Source organism: Ceratotherium simum, chromosome 14 (genome assembly GCF_057802395.1).
Source record: "Ceratotherium simum simum isolate JZ-2026a chromosome 14, ASM5780239v1, whole genome shotgun sequence".
Classification (NCBI taxonomy): domain Eukaryota; kingdom Metazoa; phylum Chordata; class Mammalia; order Perissodactyla; family Rhinocerotidae; genus Ceratotherium; species Ceratotherium simum.
This window is the reverse complement of record NC_141913.1, coordinates 46,110,574-46,124,473: the sequence shown is the minus strand read 5'-3', so window position 1 is coordinate 46,124,473 and position 13,900 is coordinate 46,110,574. Positions and strand designations below refer to the sequence as shown.

At 40.8% G+C, this 13,900-nt stretch overlaps 1 protein-coding gene across 5 annotated transcripts in view; it reads right to left on the bottom strand.

Moving 5' to 3' along the window:
• NEDD4L (NEDD4 like E3 ubiquitin protein ligase) overlaps positions 1–13,900 on the bottom strand; it is a 337,348-nt gene that overhangs the window by 98,605 nt on the left and 224,843 nt on the right. The gene's annotated exons all lie outside the window — the stretch shown is intronic.

Genomic DNA, 13,900 nt, shown 5'->3' with positions numbered 1-13,900 from the left:
CGCGATCTGTTGTGAGGCTATTCATCAACTTATAAATTACAAAGAAGAGTCCATTTCTGTATAAGATGGTTGTTCAGAACACTAAACCTATAATCCTGAAGAAAATTTTATCATAAATAGTAATCCCAAGGCTAGTCTACAAAAGCCAATGAAATCCATGAAGCAACCGAGGCACGACGCAGCACTGACCTGGGGCTTCAGTTACACTCTACTGCCACACTGAGCTCCCTAGCTCACTCCCCCACCAGCTGGGGCATCAAGGGGACATGACAAGTCCCCAGTGACGTCACGGCGCCATTGCCTCTCCAACTACACACTGGTAGGCACCTCTGTAGGTTACCTGCGGGGAACGGCAGGACATAGGCAATGACAGACAGCAGAGGTGAGTCACATCTGGAGCTAGGTTTGGGGCCAGGGCAGACTTTTTGGTCACTCTGAATGTTAATAAAATTCTGCATGCGACTCCATGATATTTTTACGGCTTGTTTTAATAAGAGAGTTACAATTTTCCCATAAAAATCTTTAAGTAAAATTAAAGTTTCAGGAATACCTATCATGTTTTTATCTTGTGATTTGCAAACACCAGCTTGAAAAGCACAGACGGCCCCAACAACAGCAGGGAACTTGGCAGATCTGTTCAGGGCTCTCTCTCCGACCCTGAGCAAGCTCCCCAACCTCTAGAGCATCTCAAAGTGGGAGTAACAGCATATAATCCAATGTATTGGGGCCGGCCCGGTGGCGCAAGCGGTTAAGTGCGCGCGCTGCGGCAGCCCGGGGTTCGCAGGTTCGGATCCCCGGAGCACACTGACGCACCGCTTGTTAAGTCATGCTGTGGCAACGTCCCATATCAAGTAGAGGAAGATGGCCACAGTTGTTAGCTCAGGGCCCATCTTCCTCAAGAAAAAAGGGGAGGATTGGCATCAGATGTTAGCTCAGGGTTAGTCCTCCACACACACACATACACACACACACACACACACACACAAATCCAATGTATTATTATTGGATTCATGAAAACAGTATGTACAAAACTAGCACAAGACAATAAAGGAGATGGCTGACAAGTAAATTAACTTATTCTACAGTGTACTTCCCCAGACAGAAAACCACAGAGCCACAAACTGGAGACGGTCCTTGCAAGCTGGTCTATGTGTTCACAGCCATGAACTGTAGAGAGGTCTATACAAAAGGGCATGTGAAAACACAATTACATTCCCACATAATTCCTAACCTCATTGATGGAAGCACCAGATTTCACTAGAATTAAACTTCAAATGACCACATTCATGGGCTAAATATTAATTACTGGAATACAGGGGTACGTAGGGAGTGGGTGTCAGCCTACAGTAATGGCCCAGGAGTTCAAATACTCTCAAACAGATATATTTAAACAAGTGAGTCGTAGTTTTTTTTTTTTTTTGGTGTGTGAGGAAGATTAGCCCTGAGCTAACATCCGTTGCCAATCCTCCTCTTTTTGCTGAGGAAGATTAGCCCTGGGTTAACATACGTGCCCATCTTCCTCTACTTTATATGGGATGGCGCCACAGCATGGCCTGAGAAGGAATGCATCAGTCCGCGACCGGGATGTGAACCTGTGAACCCCGGGCCACAGAAGCAGAGCACGCGCACTTAACCGCTACGCCATCAGGCCGGCCCCTTAAGTGAGTTTTAAGTTGTCATTCTTTTATCTATCTTCTCATATAAGCTTTTCCCCCACAGTTCAAAGAAAAGAATACTGAAGGAGTCAACTGGGGCCTCAACTCACCATGGAACCCGAGGAGAGTCACTTACAATTTCTATGCCTTATTACCTCCATTATAAATATGCAGGTTAAGACTGAGTAATCCTAAGGTTCTTTGTATGTATACAATTCTCAGAACTTATGAGATAAACTTTCCTCTAACATCTGTTTCTCTCGCCCTCAGTGCCAATTTTGAAAAAATATTAACTTAAAACATTTCTATAATGATCTGTAAATCAAGCAACATGCACAGACTTTCAATTTAGAAACTGAAAGAAAAACCTAGCAAAGCAGACCAAGTTGCACATAGTGCAAACCTTGCCCACCAGACTGCACACTTATTCACTGTGGAGCCCCTAGCAACTAACAGAGCCCAGCATACAGTGGCACTCACGAGTATTTACTACACTGCTCAGAGTGGGGAGTGGTACGACTCCCATGTCCAGAAAACCTATAAGCATGACCTCTACAGACAGAATTTCTTTCTTCTTCCTGGATGACTCTGAGGACCACACATCTGTGAAAGGCAGCACCAAGAGAGAGTGTGCCTCTATCATACGACTTCAGTTCTATTCCCAGCCCTACACCTTATCAGATGGTGACTTGATGCAGTTACTTAATCTCTCTGAGCCTCAGTTTCCTCATCTTCAAAGTGGGGATAATAATAACAACACTGAGAGGTGGTTTTGAGGATGAGCAACAACTTTTGTACAGAAAGAGAAGAGCATTTGCTGCATTAGGAGCATTAGATGGATGGGAGCATTAAAGCCGAATACATTTCTTCAGGGTACAAAGTGCAGTAAAGACTTCTATTTAAGCTGGGGTCAGTAACCCTCCTAAACGTGTGCACGACACAGTTCACTTTAAGCCATAAATCAACAACAACAATTCGTATATACGGGACACTCGTCCTGTGTCCAGCACATTCTAAGCGCTTCACATAACTTATCTCCCTTAATCCTCTTAACAACCATTTTACAGACAAACTAACTAAAGCGCAGAAAGGATAAGTAATGTGCCCCAGGTCAGAGCGGTGGTTAGCAGCACAGCCAACATCTGAACTCTTATCCACAATAACACGTACAGTTTTTAAATAGTCACATAGGCTTGGCTGCCTATATTCAAAGTAAAAGCCCCAATTCTTACTTCCTTCTCATTTTTTGCTAGATAAAAATCTTACCCAGACTTGAGCACATCCTTGCCAGTTCCTTCAGGAACTAGTCGATGGGACATGTGACAGATCACAAATGGACCATTTAATTCCATTTTCAGAATAAATTACAAATTTGTGCCGTACTTTGGATGCCATCTTGAGAAAAACTGACAAGAGTTTACTGTGAGACTCTTAAGATCTTATAAATACCAGAGAGTCTTTCCTAAACTCTCCACTACCCTAATCCCAATTCACCTCTAAAAGGGGCAGTGGGGGAGGAGACCGCTTATCTATTTAATTATGAAATATAACCTAATTATATCTGTCTCCAGCCCTATCTGTAAAAGCTGTCCATGTGTGGTTAAATGGAGTCTACCCACCCCTAAAAAATAATTTAGCACATTTCAAAGCCACAGTGAGGGCTGGCCCCGTGGCTTGGCGGTTAAGTGCGCGCGCTCTGCTGCTGGCGGCCCGGGTTCGGATCCCGGGCGCGCACTGATGCACCGCTTCTCCGGCCATGCTGAGGCCGTGTCCCACATGCAGCAACTAGAGGGATGTGCAGCTATGACACCAACTGTCTACCGGGGCTTTGGGGGGAAAAAATAAATTAAAAAAAAAAAAAAAAGCCACAGTGATGGAGACTAGCTTCAGAGTCTAACTTTCAAAAAGAAACCAAAAATACACACAATTTATACAAAGGTACTGAAAAATGTTTTGATTCATTAGTATACACACTGTATTTTCCCTTTAGATGCCAATCTGTCAAAAAAAAACCAAAAACAAAAACAAAAACATCTGGATGTCTAGCAGCCAAGAAATCCATCCCAGTTATTCATTCCAGTCGAGCTCAGTCTCTGTTCCACTCCCTGCAAAGGGGACTGAAGACAGAAGACATTCGGACAGAGACATCCTCCCCAAGCGCTTATCATGCAGGACGCACACGGCATGAGAAGAATCAGGGGCTCTGTGTGGGAGGAAGCTTCTTTTTATTCTTGAAATTCAAGTAAGAATTCTAAAGTCATAAACTTGAGCAATTATTGTTCAAACCAGACAAAACTGTGCTCAACCACATGCTTTCTTCAACCTTATCACATACAGAGCATCTGTATGTGTGCATGTGTATGCACACATATTATAGTTTAGCAGCAAAAATATATGCAAACATTCAAGTGATTTGACCAAAGATAACACTTAGAAGGCAACTGTCATCATTAAATGTAATGGCTACATAACCCTATGTCATGGTACAAATCATTATTAGCTACAGTCCGCAACTTAACCATTTATTTATTTAATTTTGCTTTTTACTGGAAGAAACATGCCATGCTGCAATTCAAGAAGTCCAGGAACAAAAATACAGGGAGACATTGTCATATAAAATGTAATTTAGAGGCTTGGCCTATATCCAAGGTGAAATGGTATCCCAAGAAATGCTGAATTTGTCACCACGTGCTTGTCGGAAGGGACCAGACAGGACAGTGTTTGATTACTTAGGACAGTGTGCTAAAGACGGCCAGTCAACTCACCCAGCCCACAGGCTTTTTTTTTTTTTTTTTAAAGGAAAAAAGCAGAGAGAGAAGAAAAAGACTTTAAATACTTTACAATGTATCATCTCATTTAATCATCCCAATAACCCTGAGGTAGGTACCATTATTAGCCCTATTTTGAAGATGAGGAAAATATGGTTTAGAAAGTTTAAGTAACCTGCTCAGGTCATACAGTGAGCAGGACTGGGATCCAGGTCGTGGCAGATCCAGTCTTCAAACTCAGGCGGTCTCATCTTTACTGAATCTGCAGTGACCAGTAAAGATAACCAGGGTCCCAGAGATAAGGTGAACCTCAGGCAGCCCTGGACTCTTAGCAATATCATGCATCACAACGCAGAGAAATTCAGGCTCCTTTAACATATATACAGAAAAAAAATTTTTTTTTCTTTTAAAGGGACATTTCCACAGTTTTCACTAAGATATGTGACATTCATGTAGAAAGACTGAGCTAGAATTCAAATTACCAAAATGGGGCCCAGCCCGGTGGCGCAAGTGGTTGGGTGCACGCGCTCTGCTACGGCGGCCTGGGGTTCCCCAGTTCGGATCCCGGGCGCACACCAACGCACCACTTGTCAGGCCATGCTGTGGCAGGCGTCCCATATAAAGCGGAGGAAGATGGGCATGGATGTTAGCCCAGGGCCAGTCTTCCTCAGCAAAAAGAGGAGGATTGGCAGATAATTAGCTCAGGGCCGATCTTACACACACACACACACACACAAAAAATTACCCAAAATGATATCTACAATACCGTGACAAGCAGATTGACTCTACTGTAAATTTAAATTTCTTTGATTCTATTCGTACTTGTTAGCACAGAGACATTATCTCTGAATTGCTTCCCTTCAAGAATCTGAATTGCTATTTTATTGGAAAAACAAAAGAGATGACACATCACCAAAGCGTAACAGGCGAGAATAACGCACACAGGAAGGCGCACCTGCAGGAGGCAGCTCTCAGGAAGAGACAGTGGAAAACAGGGGACTCGGACACAGTCAAGTGGTGGGCTGGACGCGATCATCTCCTAAGTCTCTCTTTGGTCAAATGTTCCAGCATACGGGGCCTTACATGCCGACTGCCGAGACTCAGGTGCTTGGATAATCACTGCAGTACCACTTTCTGGCTCTCAGGATCTAAGACGACCTTTTTCTTATGACTCATTTTACATGGACATGTCTTGTCTTCCATCAAAATCACAAGCTACTATGGGGCGGGCCGTTTTATGTATCTTAGTATCTCCCGTAGTGCTTAGCAACAGTGCAAACTCATAGTATGTTCTCAATAATCACTCAACCTCACTTCCGAGTAGAATGACTCCCTGTAGGATAGACTCTGAATTCTTTGGCCCTCTCTGTAAGCCGTCCTAATTGTTGATAATGGTGTGTAGTAGGCTGAATAATGGCCCATGAAGATATCAGGTCCTCATTCCTGGAACCTGTAAACGTTACCTTGTGTGAAAAAAAAATCTTTGCAGATGTGATTAAATTAAGGATTCTGAGATGGGGAGATTATCCTGGATTACTCAGCTAGCCTCTCAATGGAATCACAAATGTCCTCATAAGAGAATTGCAGAGGGAGATCTGACACCAACAGAATAGAAGGCCATGTGACCATGGGGGCAGAGACTGGAGTGATGCAGCCACAAGTTAAGGAATGCTGGCAGCCACGAGAAGCTGGAGGAGCCAAGGAACAATCGATTCTCTCCTAGAGCCTCCACAGGTAGTACAGCCCTGCTGACACTCCGATTTTAGTCCAGTAATACTGATTTTGACCTTCTGGCCAACAGAATTGTGAAGAAAATAAATCTCTGTTTTTTTAAAGCCAAGTTTGTAGTAATTTGTTACAGCAGCCATAGGAAACTCATAGATGGGCAAAGACCAATCCAAAAACATGTTTTAGGAAGACAAAAGAGGTGGAGGTCTGGGAGACGCCTCACTCTTGAATGAGCCAGGATGCTGTTGCCGTGAATCCAGCAGAGACTGAATCGTCTGGAGAATCCTGTTCTAACCCAAAGAACCTCCTGACTAATAGTGTTGTGAGGTTCCATATAAACGTTTATCCTGGGCACCACTAAAAATAAAAATGCTATTTACGGGCCAAACTCAAACTCCATGAGAGAGATCAGGAGACTGTCTGAAGGTCTGCCCCACCATTATCTTACAACTGACTCATGACTGAGGTCGAGAAGCACACACAATACATTTCCCCTATCCTGCCCAATGCTTTTGGTCTGTGCTCACATACCAGGAGGAGCTTTCTTCCCGGAAAAACAAAGAAGACATAAGCAAAAGTGAAATACCATTGCATTCCAAACTCCTTCAAAAGTACAACTATTCCCCCCCTCTCCCAATAAAACCTAAAGGATTCTGAAGAGAATCTACTATCTGCCAGTCATTTCCTCCCTCAACATCCAAAATCCTCCCGCCTTTTTATTCGCCTGCCCTGAGAGCCCAGGGACAGCTACAGCTGGTTGAATAGCTACTTACACAGAAGTCTGTTACAATCATCTTTCTTCACAACATAATCATGAAGCCAAATGCTGTGATATCCCTTATGATTCCGAGCTCATTAAATTGTGGTTTCTGAGCCAATTAACAGAGACTTTAAAATTCTTAAGAATTTAAATTTTATTTGAACTATGGTCTCTTTTAAAACAAAGCGTCATTGGCCATCCAAATACTTGAAGGTTTGCTTGTGGCTGCTGTGTTATTGCTGCTGTTGTTTGAACTCACTGTTGTTTTAATATCATGTAATAATGGTAACCATTAGTTAAAAACAGAAGACAAATACAAAATGTTTTATTATACAAAATGCTTAGGTAAAAATGCTTTTACCTACAAATCTCAAAAATTGAAAGGAAAAATGAACTTGGTCTGGCAGTTTAATCTAATGTATAACAATGAGAATATCTAAGGAAAACAAATATTTGTGGCGCAGAAACAACATGTCTGCAGCTGCTAGTTTTTGATAGGGCAGCCATATCTGTTCATTTCAGAACTGCCATATTTTTATTTAGCCACTTCCTAAGAAATCTGTGTGAACAGCTGCTTGGTTAAAACATAAGACACCAAATTTGGAGCCATTCAGTGAAAGTGCTTCCCCTCAACCCCAGATGCAACTTATTCTAAAAATAGCGGATACCAAAATTAATCCAAGTCAAACCAAATTCAATAGTCTTGAGAAGACATCCCACCATGGATTATGAAAGACTTCTCATTTATCTTGGTTATCTAAATTAAGTGAGGAAACAGTACCAGAAGATGGCAGGAAGGGGAATTCTTCAGTTTGTTTTGGGAAAAAGAAGCAAGCACAAAGTGTGGTGTCTATTTCCATAATACTGTTTCATTATTAGACTTCCCATGTGCTAGTGTGAAAGGTCGGTATAAAGGTTATAAAGGTTGGTATAAAATGGGCATTCACGTCACCGAAGACAAATGGTATATGAAAAATTTCCTAATACCAAAATTCTCTTACTCAGAGTAAACACGAAATCTTATAAACAAATCATGAGAACCCATTATTACACACCAGAGAACATATGAATAGGTTATAAGACTAGGTTATGTTAATTAAAACTTTAAATAAATAACAGCATAAGTAAAAAGCATCTTATTATTACATGATCATAGCACATGGCTGATGTATTCGTAAGAAGCAAGAGCTTTACTGCACACGATCTGGATTATTAAAATTACTGTGCCTTTTAATGACACCAAAGCACAGGATAATTACCCCATATGCAACAATTGACATCATCTTGCTATTCCAAAGGGGGATTTATTAATATTTTAAAAAAATAATTTGTTCTTTAAATTAAAAACCAGCTAGACTGGTGTATTAACTACACTGGCACTGACTTTGCCAAGAACAGAATAAGCCATTTCTCATCTTAGCTTCATAAAATAATTTTATTAAGAAACATGATCCAACACTTAATGAAGAATCCAAGGCTGCAACTATCCCCCAACTGAAAACCAAATGCAAGCATGCGAGGTCCCAGATAATCAACCCCAAACTGTGCTCTGGTCAAGGACAATTTTTCTTGTCTTGTTTGACAGGTTTCTCTGAACCACTAGTCTCAAATTCCTGGATGTCGCCCAGTTAGACATGATACAACCCAGCAAAATAATTCAAGAGAGAACTGCTACTTGAGGTACATCCCACCCCAAAGACAGGTTAGTATATTCTGGGCTCCCAATAAGGCGAATTTTAAAAAAGAAAGTAAAAAGTTACATGGGTGTGGATTCATGTGCCCTTAAGTTAAAATATTATCTATGGATCCATAAATATTCTATGGTCAAAAGATCTCACTTTCCAAACCAAATTTTATTTTACAGGCATTCATTTACTAAGTACATGGTAGGTAATCTAAGCATCCAAAGAATATTAATACTGGGGAGCTTACATTCCACATATTTATTTATACTAAAGTGTAATGTAAAATAAATTCATTCATTCAATACTCAGAGCATTTAATTACATATACAGCATTATACTAGACAATAAGAGCATGAGAAAATGCATAGGACAATCCTTGACCCCATAGGAGCTTAGAGAAAAGGATGTAAAAAGAGACATATATAGAAATATCTATAAATACAAGACAGTGTAATATGAGTCATGAGCAAGGCAAAAATAAAGTACTAAGGGAAAGTAGGCGGGGGGAGAGAGCATGACTTGGGTGGGGATGGCCATACAGGGGGCTGAGGGAGGCCCTGGAATGGGAAGAGAGACCAGGAGGGGGGGCGAGAAGGCAGCAGAAAGGAGGCGGCCTCTCCCAGGCAGAGCCAGGGGAGAGCTCTGCAGAACAATGAAAACCCAAGAGAGCCGAAGGGAAAATGCCACCCTTGGACAAGGTAACCTGAACACGGAAGGCCCAGAGTGCCTTGAGGCATGTGGATTCCAACTGGAGGGGGCTGGGAGGCACAGAGGCAGCGGGGAGGTTGAGGAAAATCACTCAAGGCCAGCTCATCTGAGAAGTCCTCGCTGCGCAGCCACTTGGAACTGAGAGGGAATATACCGTTTAATACTCATGCGTTTGCAGTTGAAGTCCACTGGTCTTTCTTGTGAGCACTGGACGGTACCCAACCACTATGAGTCCAAGTTCTCACTCTCCTTTAGAGATGTGTACTGAGCACCTCTCGTGAACCCCCAGAGCTGTGTCCTTTCATGTTACCTTTCCCACTTGAGGGTTACAGGTAACTGATGGCCACACACCTTATTCAATCTAGCTTCTTAAATTAGTTATATTCCAGGTAACAGAAGACAACTTGGGCTGCTTCTTTCTAAATAAGCAGAGGTGGGGTGTTGTGCTTCAAAGGAGAGGAGGCAAGGGCAAAATTAAATACATTTTATCCTGGCCACGATTGCCTGCTGGCAAATGTTCACTGTATCCATAGAAAAAAATTCCTGAAAATTCCTATTTCACTTGCCAACAATTATTAGTGGTGAATTTTTTGTGCTGACTTAGTTTCATCCAACTATGCTTCAGTTTTAAAAACTGATATATCAGATTAGCTTATTGGAAAATATCAAACAAAAATTAGCGCTGTCTTTCCTAGGCAAAGATTGTACCACAGGGAAAAATCCACTCATTCTGTGCCAGTAAGTTGGTACAGTGGGAAAATTAGCCAGACTCAGTTATTCTCAAGGTTCAGAAAATAGCCAAGTGACATGGAATTAGACAAATTAAGTTAGTCCATTTAAAACTGAACCTATGGTGCTGGATTTATTACATCATAACCTCAACTAACTGATTTTAATATAAAAATATTACTCACCGATTGTACAAACTGCTCACCATTTTCCCGTTCTCTCTCTTTCCTATGAGAAGATTATACTTTCCAGCCCCCTGGTAGTCAGGCAGGGCCATATTACTAGTTTTGGCCAATGCACTCTGAGAAGAGGTGACGTGTGTCACCTTAGAGCTGAGACTGTAGGAAGCTCCTGCGCCCTTCTGTCTGTCCCAGGTCTCTGTGTGACCATGTGCATCAGAATGCCTGCTGACCTGTGTTGCCATGTACCACGAGTGAGAAAGAAAACTTTGGTGTGTTAAGCCCCTAAGATTTGGAGGTATCCTAATATATCACTCTTTTTCAATGACCATCACCAGTGAGTTTCTCAGTGGACATCCACTGGGAAAACAAGGTGCTACTTCGTGGGCCAAGTATAAGCCTCTATGGGACAGAAGGTTACACGTCATAAATAGTTATAGTTTCTTTTTACCAAAGAGAAATGGTTACAATTTTGGTCCACATTCCAGCAGCACTAATCCTGTGCTTCAAAGTCACATTAATACATTTTCTCACTCTAAAGTGTAAAAGACATTGCAGGGATTCTTTTCTCACACATCATTTCTAATAATGCTGCTTCACACAAACACTAGTTTCATATGCAACAAGATAAGGGATTACCGATCTATTTTCAGACGCTCCACCAGCTCTGAGCCCGGCCAATGTTGTTTATATACATTTGGAGCAACCTGCAGGCTTTCGCACTAGTAACTGCTTCACACTTGCCAAGAGTGAGATTTCACCAGTAATATCAGCGCATCGTGCAGATGACAGGAAGTGTAATCTACTTTATCCTGCATTTATAAAGTCCAGTTGAACAATGGGTCTATTTTAGATTGTCCAGGCAAACAATGAATGTGGATCTATTTTTATGACAAATACTTTTCGATAACAAGATTAGCAAAAGAAATCTGGTCGCTGTACTTACCTACTGAACTTCCTGATTACTAAACTACATAAGAAATGGTTGGTCCATTAGTCATTTCTTTGCTTCTCCATTCATTCATTCATCAAATATTTATTTAGTGCCTGCTTTGTGCCAAGCACGTAACAGACTCCAAGCATCCAGAGTCTAATGCTGATCCATGGGTTTACAATAATATTAATTTATGATAAAATATGTTTGATCACCCGCTGGTTGGCAGTTATGGGTCTTTTAATAAATAGATGGCTATTAAATGTCATCTTTAATTGTTATACGGAAACTTGATGGATAAGGAATGAAGTTCCTAAAAGTCAATTCAATTAATTTTACTAAGGAAGTAATGAATATCGATGGCATACAACCTCCAGTTCATGAGAGCAATTAAGTTAATTTAAGGTAGAATTTGAAAACTGTAAAGAGCTGTGTAGACAGTCAGACTTAGCATATACAGATTTCAAGGCATTTTATAACTCTGGTAGCCCTAAAATATGTAAAATCCACAGAAGATATTCTGCTGCCTGGGACACTCAAGCTACTCGATAAATTCTCGGTGGTGACGAGGTACACAGGCTTCCTCTCCCCAGTACCAAAGGCTTCTCTAGCTTCAGCTGCTATCACCATCAGCAGTTACTGCAGCTGGAGGAACAGGCTTCCGAGTGTGTGGTGCTGACCCATCTTGCACCTCAAGAGGCATGCTTTTTGCAGGCTCTGTGCAAAACACACTTGTGTTCCTAACATTATCTTAAAAAGCAGATTCTAGTAATCAAAATATTAAGAATTCAATAAATGGCATGCTTTGGCTCACTGGTTCTCAACCTTTTTTCCTATCCAGACACGACATTCTCAGTGGCCATCCACCCCAAGGATGCAACCAAGGAGCGCCCAGGATTATCAGCAATTCCCTAAGACAGAAAGTCGTTCCTCTCTCCCGCTGCCCCTTAGCCTCTCTCACTCAGTCGTGCCTTTGGAGACCCAACTGAGAGTGAAGTCATCAGAGCAAAAGCCTAGAACCTGAGCTCATTTATATACAAAGTAATCATTTGTAAACATCAGCAACTTGTTATCAAATTTACTTGGGAAAGCAGGCTTGTCACTGAGGCAATGTAGGTCATTCATTCATTTCCTTTTACAATGAATTGAGATAAATGAACATGCAGTTAACAGTGGCACTGCAGTAGAATGTTTAAATTCTCTGAACAAAACCACAAACACTCCACATTATAATTACACTTAGACTCAGGAGACGGTACCTAACTATGGGCCCTGTCTTCTGTCCTCATGCTTCCACATATACCTCCGCATGTGTGCAGTTAGGAATCAAGCTGACTCCACGCAGAGAACATGACATAACTGCAACATCTTGTTTATCTGACACTCCTGTTTTTCAACTGGAGGAGGTCCAAACCATTATCTGAACCTTTCAGTTTTTTGGTAATAAGTCAGTAATATTTATCTATTTCTATGCTGCAGAGAAAGTTATACAAAGAATGTTCAAGGCTTAAAACACATTTTCACTAGGACCTCAATATAAAAAAAGTCTTCAGTGGTGCTGTTGGGACCTATTTGGTCAGCATCTATCATGGAGTTTTGGAAATAAAGTTAATATTTAATCAAAATCTCTCTCTTTCATTTTGCAAATAGCAAACCAAAGGTCTTAGTAGACAACACGCTAAACTATAAAATATAGTTAAGTCGCTCACTTTTTTTTCCCATAGAACAAAATTCTGTCATAAAGCTATTACTAAATCATGTTAAAGCCCACCACACAGCCTTACATAAACTGTCTGATACTTATCTCCATCATTTAGTGCTTTTACAATTTTATTTCACAACATGGAAATTTAAAGTAGGTTTTTCTTAAACTAGGAGACTACTTACAATTATTCACGTTTCTATTTGATGCATAAACAAAAAATCCTACAATTAAAAATAAGAAAGAAAACAGAATCCAGTCTTTCAGCAGATGTTTTCTTTCTCTTCATGATTTGGCAGATAGATTTGCGTTCTCTTTTATTTCTTTATGATACCTTAAGGTATATCACTGTATTTTTCACAATGAACCTTGAAAGAAGAAGTAACATGAGCCTTCTATGCAGCCTACTATTAAATTTTTCTCAACATCAGTAGAAGAACAGCGAGATTTCAGTGAGAACTACTGGGTGGGCAAATTAGGCATGAATTAGCAAAGTTCTACTGTAATTTGATTTTTAAAGCTGATTTCCTTATAATATTCAAGATCGTGCTGTTGTAAAGGAATCTACAGTATGAACTAGGCATATGATTACCATTACTGCCTTTTTCTTTTCTTTTCTTTTTAATGGTTCTAAGAGAATTCTCCCCACTGTCTGTGTTGGAAAGAGCAAATAAGCTCTGTCCTTAGCTTACTCATTGTTCTCCCGAGCAAAATGCAGGCATGCGCTCAAACACAACTTAGAAGAGGGTATTCACCAGAATAAAAATCCCAACACAAGGACTCAATCGTCTATCAAGTTTGATGTTTTCTCTTTGATAACATATATGACACATAAGGAAGCAAATGGAAAAATGCACTACGCAAAACTCTTTTAGACCTCATTTTGCAAAAATATTTATCAAAGATTTATAGATATCCTGAGAACATGAAAAGCAGTGTAAACAGGGGTTTTGATTCTGCTATATAAAGTCAGAACTTAATTAACTTGTTCAGAAACGTCTTGTAGTATAGAAGAGAACTCATGATCAAGAGGACAAACGTCACCTTGCAGG